The sequence below is a fragment of the Neophocaena asiaeorientalis genome, unplaced genomic scaffold (genome assembly GCF_003031525.2).
Source record: "Neophocaena asiaeorientalis asiaeorientalis breed wild unplaced genomic scaffold, Neophocaena_asiaeorientalis_V1.1 scaffold490, whole genome shotgun sequence".
Lineage (NCBI taxonomy): Eukaryota > Metazoa > Chordata > Mammalia > Artiodactyla > Phocoenidae > Neophocaena > Neophocaena asiaeorientalis.
The window spans coordinates 826,181-832,180 of record NW_020175079.1 but is presented as its reverse complement, the minus strand read 5'-3'; positions in this window follow the sequence as shown (position 1 = coordinate 832,180).

The window sequence follows — 6,000 nt, the reverse complement described above, 5'->3', positions numbered from 1 at the left end:
GTAAGCCTATTTTTAGGAATTCAGCTTACAGATATAATCAGAGACTCAGTCAGAGACCAATGCCCAAAAATAATTACAAAAAATTGGAAACTGCTTAAGTGATCAAGGGTACTAGTTAAACTGTGGTGCATTCATATGATGGAGTAGAAATCATTCATTAAAATAATCTTTCTGTTAACATTTCAGTGATGTGGGAAAATGCTTATGGCACTATGTTAGGGTAGGACATAAAAATCTATAAACCTTGTGATCTTAGTTATGTAAAATATGCAAAGAAAACAACTGGAAAGAAATCAGCATTAATAATGATCATTTCTAGTTATGAAACAATGGAGTCATACTTATTTGCTGTTTATATTTTGCTGTGTTTTGAAATTTTTCTACAGTGAGCACACCTAATGTATTTTATATTGGCCTTTTATTTTTTTTTTTTATTTTTTATTTTTTTTTTTGCGGTACGCGGGCCTCTCACTGCTGTGGCCTCTCCCGTCGCGGAGCACAGGCTCCGGACGCGCAGGCCCAGCGGCCATGGCTCACGGGCCCAGCCGCTCCGCGGCACGCGGGATCCCCCCGCACCGGAGCACGAACCCGCGTCCCCCGCATCGGCAGGCGGACCCTCAACCACTGCGCCACCAGGGAAGCCCTGGCCTTTTATTTTTAATTTAAGTTTTAAGGACATAAATTCATGTGGGACAAATTCAGAAGGTATAAGGTTAGATAGCAAACATCTCTATCTCTCATTCATTTGTTCACTCATTCATTCAATTGCCTACTTCTTCTCCCTGGAGGCAGCAGTATCATTAGTTTCATGGGCATACTTTCGGAGTTATTCTATGCAAACCAAGTAACCCCCACCCACAGATATCTTTTTTTCTCTCTCTTTCTTATATAAATAGTAGTATACCTATATGTACACCATTCCGTTTCTTTTTTTTAACTTAGTAATATTTCTTGGCAGTGATGTCATATCAGTATTTAAAGAACTTAGATTCTTAGGAATTCTTGCATAGAATTTCATTCTTCACAAGTATCTCAGTTTAAAAAAAATCAACACAAACTATTATGAATCCTTTTTGTTTGTTTGTTATAAACAATGTTGTGATGAAGAACCTTGGACATATGTTATTTCAAACATGTATGACTTATATAATCAGTAACAGCTGATTACAGCTGTCAACAGGGCTCTAAGAGGTGGCTTGTCAAAGAGGCAAGTTCTTGTCTGTGTCCAGCTCAACTACGCTGTGTTGATTGGAACAAGACTGGGATGGGCAGGAGAGACAGAAAGGAAGGAAGCTCTTTCATGGCTGGGGGGTTGCAAGCTGTGTCATAGGTGTAGCATTAATTAAGTTAGGCTTTTTCCCCAAGTAGCAGTTAGTCCTCTTTAGAAAGCTTTGTCCACTTAACTTACACCCATGGAACATCTCATCTAAAACTCAATGCTCATAATCTACTGCTATTATCTCACAGTGTCACCTCTGCAAACTTAACCTCCTTTGACTCTTGTGGTTACCTTATGAAATAGGATAGAGCAGTTAATACGCTATCTCATGGGCAGGGACAGTTAGCAAGCACTGGGTCCCCCATTTGGTTACTATTCTAGTGTAGACAGAGCCAGCTCTCTCCGGTTCCAGCCTCTGGTCTCTTCTTCCTGACCATGATGTACATGACAACTTTAGCCTTCTCAGCTTCTTTATTCTGATAACCATTTATTGCAAGACAACTCATTTGCTCACTAGGGGCAATATTTCACCACCTGCTTCTCTTGGAGATTTTACCAGGATGTCACATTGCTTAAAACTAGACCTTCTATGTTTGATTTCTTCATTGAGATTTTATGGCTCTGGTGGGCTATTTCCAACTAAAAATATTGCAGCTATTCTCATTGGCACTGAACTTTAGGGTCTCTGTCTCCAACTTAACTCAGTGTTGGAGCAGACCCAGAGCTGTTTTCTGAGGAAAATCTTGGCCCTGAATGGGGCTACTCACTCATCTCACCTCAAGTTTATATCCTGGTTGGGCTCCTTAATTTATAGGCAAGGATGTCAAACATGCTTTTTGCTCTTCTGGCTGTTAAGCATGAAGATCAGCTCTTAATCAGCAGTGTAGAGTGTCTGTCCTCCAGGTCCTTCTTGGAGAGCAAAACCCTGAATTCTTTGCTACCGAACTCTTAACCAACACTCAGCAAAACTCTAGTCTTCTACTCTGATTGCCTGTATGTCCTTTATTGCCACCTGTCTATAATACCTTTCTCTCCTTCTAGAATCAAACTTAAAATTTTAATATATTCATTAATTCAGTCAACAGGTAGGCATAGAGCACAACTAGGTACTAGGACTAGGTACAAGTCTACGTATTGGGAATACAGCTGTGAACAAGACAAAGCTCCTACTCTCAAGGAATTTATATTCTATTTGGAAGAGACAGACACACACTGAACAAATAAACAAGTGAAGATATAGTATGTCAGATAATTGTAAGTGCTGTAGAGAAAACTAAAGCAATTTAAAAGAAATAAAGTGAAAGTGTGTATGTGTGTGTGTCACACAATTTCATATAAGTAGGTTTGGGAAAGTTTCACAGTCATATATCATTTGGATAGAGATCTGAAAGAAGTGAAGATGTGAGGCACTTAGAAGAGCATTCTAGGTGGAGGGCATTGTGGGCACTGAGGTCTTTAAGCTTAACTGGGCTTCTCATGTTTGGGGACCAACATGGCTGGAACAAAGAGAGAGAAAGGAAAGTGGAAAGAGTTGAAATTAAAGAAATAATGGTGGTGCATGGGAGTGCACTGTGGTTAGGGTGGGTGGCCTGTAGGTGTATTAGGCAGTGTTCTCCAGATGTGTATATTATTATATATGTATAATATACTATTATATATACTATTATGTAATTAAGAGAATTATGAGGAATCGGCTCACACAGTTATGGAGGCTGAGATGTCCCATGACCTGCTATCTCCAAGCTGGAGACTCAGAAAGCCAGTGGTGTAATTCCAGTCTGAGAGCTGGCAGGCTTGAGACCCAAAAAGAGCTGATGTTTCAGTCTGAGCCTTAAAGAGAAGACCAATGGCCCAGTTCGCATCAGTCAAATAGGAGAAGTTCCCTCTTACTCAGCCTTTTTGTTCTATTCACGTCTTCAACTGATCGGACCAGGCCCACCCACATTAAGTAGGGCAATCTGCTTTACTCAGCCTACAGATTTCAGTGTTGATCTCATCCAGAAACACGCTCACAGACACACCCAAAATAATGTTTGACCAAATGTCTGGGCACCCTGTGGCCCAGTTAAGTTGACACATAAAATTAACCATCACTGTAGGCAATAGTAGTTCTGGCTTCTGCTTGGAGAGAGATGGAGAGCCACTGGAGAGGTTTGAACAGGGGAGTGACATGAGCTGACTTAAGTTCTAGCAGGACCCCTGGCTGCTGTGTTGAGAATAGACTGGGGCAGGGAGGAGGGGGAAGGGCAAAGTGAGGGCAGAGAGAAGAGTTAGGAGGCAACTGAAATAGACTAAGTGAGAAATGAGGGTGGCTTGGACTAAAATGGTATTGGTGGAAATGGTGTGAAAGTGTTCTGCTTCTAGATACATTTTTAAGATAGAGCCTCTGGGGCTGCACAGGACTTTGTACCGTTGTGCCAGCACCTCTCATTTTTCACTGTAATTATTTACTCCTGTATTTGTTGCTATTTTATTAATCTTTGTGAAAATAGCAACATGGTAATAATGGCTAACATCTTTTTTTTTTTTAACATCTATTTTTTTAAAAAAATAATTTATTTTTGGCTGTGTTGGGTCTTCGTTGTTGTGTGCAGGCTTTCTCTAGTTGCAGCGAGTGGGGGCACTCTTCATTGCAGTGCACAGGCTTCTCATTGCAGTGGTTTCTCTTGTTGAGGAGCACGGGCTCTAGGTGCGTGGGCTTCAGTAGTTGTGATATGCGGACTCAGCAGTCGTGGCTCGGGGGCTCTAGGGTACAGGCTCAGTTGATGTGGTGCATGGGCTCAGTTGTTCCAAGCCATGTGGGATCTTCCCGGACCAGGTCTCCAACCCATGTCCCCCGCATTGGCAGGGGGATTCTTAACCACTACGTTTGCGCTATACTATGAGTCAGGGACTGAGCACACTTCATACATGTTATCTCCTTTGATTCTCACGTCAACCCTATGAACTTATTATTTACGCAATTTTATGTAGGGTGTTCATCAGGTCTGGAAATATGGATAATATTAATTACATTTTAACAGGTTGAACATGTCCATGATGACATTTTGTATATTTGTCTCTGTTTTCACCCTTACAGACATCCTGTAAATGAGGTTTAGAAACATAGCTAAGTCTCATGCCAGTCAATGCCTAGCACTGTGTTTAGTACCGTGCAGGTGTTGAAAATAAGCCATATTCATTCCTTCACAGATATTTCTGAGACCCACTGTGTGTCAAACATATGGAGGACACAGCATTGGAAAGATAGAGTTCCTTCCCTCTTGAAGCTTGTGTTCTAATGGAATGGCATACTGGGGGGGCCAATGAGTAATCCTTTTTGGTGTGAGTGGAAGAATAGAAAAAGGCCTTGGAGTGGTGAGTAGGCACAAGATAGTTGGAACCTTGTAAGCCCAGGTGAGGAGCTTTATTCAGATAGGAAGCAATGGCTCTAGTTAGGTAAAGACAATGAGAGCTCTGTGTACGCCAAAGGGTTGTGTCTTCCCGGCTCATCTGCTGTGTCTTCCCCCCACCCCAATTCTCCTACAGTGCAGTTACAGAAAAGTACTGGCTAGACTAAAACTCCTGTCCCTTTGACTTGATGTTAGGCTAACAGGACACCTCCTCAGTGGAACATCAAAGCAAGTGACGGAGCAGCAAGAGAAGTTGCCTCCAGAACTGGGAGAATATGTTCTCTCTGCTGCTGCCGTTTAGAGGACAGAATCGCCTGCAAACAGCTGTGGTTTGCATTTGAGCATGTGACTGGGCCTGGTACAGTCCAGATTCCACCCGAGTGCCCTTAACGAGTTGGCAGCTCTTCTGCCGCTGCCTCACCATCCCTGCCCATTGCCGCAGCCTGCCCCGCCATCTCCACGGCAATCTTCTCTCCAGCTGTCGGTTGCGGGGTGGGGTTGGGGGAGCCAGAAGCAGCTAGCGCCTTCTGATATCCGATCACCTCTGGCACTGCGGCCCACCAGAGTAATGGGCAACACAGGGAACACCCAGCTTGGTCAGCCCTCCTTGGAACTGCAGACAAAACACATAAAATCAAAACAGCCCTTATGCAGCAAGTTTAATTTCAATATAAGTCACGGTCAGCTGGTGGCATTTCCTATTTGGGGGAAGATCCGGGTTGTGGGTTGCAGTCGACCCTAGGATTATAAAGACCTGGGTTCTAATGTTGGTTCTGCTACTAGGAGCTGGATGCTCTTGGGCAAGTCCCTGAACGGCAGTGAGCTGGATGGAATCAGAGCAGATAATAACTACCATCACCACCACCACAACTGCATTTTATTATGTTCACTATGTGCCAGGCACTGATCCAAGTGTTTTCCATGTATGAGATCCACAAATATCAACTATCTCTATTTCAGTTTGCTCCCTCCCCCCATTTCAGAAGAGTCATTTCTTCCCCCCACCGTGAAATCATACGTGGAACCCACATTTAAAATAGAACCGCTTCGTTAGAAGCAGAAACGGGACAGGACTGCCACTCTTCACAGCCATTTAATGTCCGACCTCTTTCCCTGAAGTGTCTCCACTGGGGGTTATGGCTGGAAGACAGCTGGTGGGAGTGCGTTAGCCTCCTGTGGCTGCTGTGGAAGTGGTGGCTTACAGCAACACACGTGTGCTCTCTTGCCGTCTGGAGTCCAGAAGTCCAGTCAGTTTCCCTGGGCTAGAGCAAGGTGTTGGCAGGGTGGGGTCCTTCTGGAGGCTGTAGGGGAGAATCTGTTTTCTTGTCTTTTCTAGCTTCTCGAGTCTGCCTGTTGCTTGGCTTGTGGCCCTTCCTCACATCACTGCAT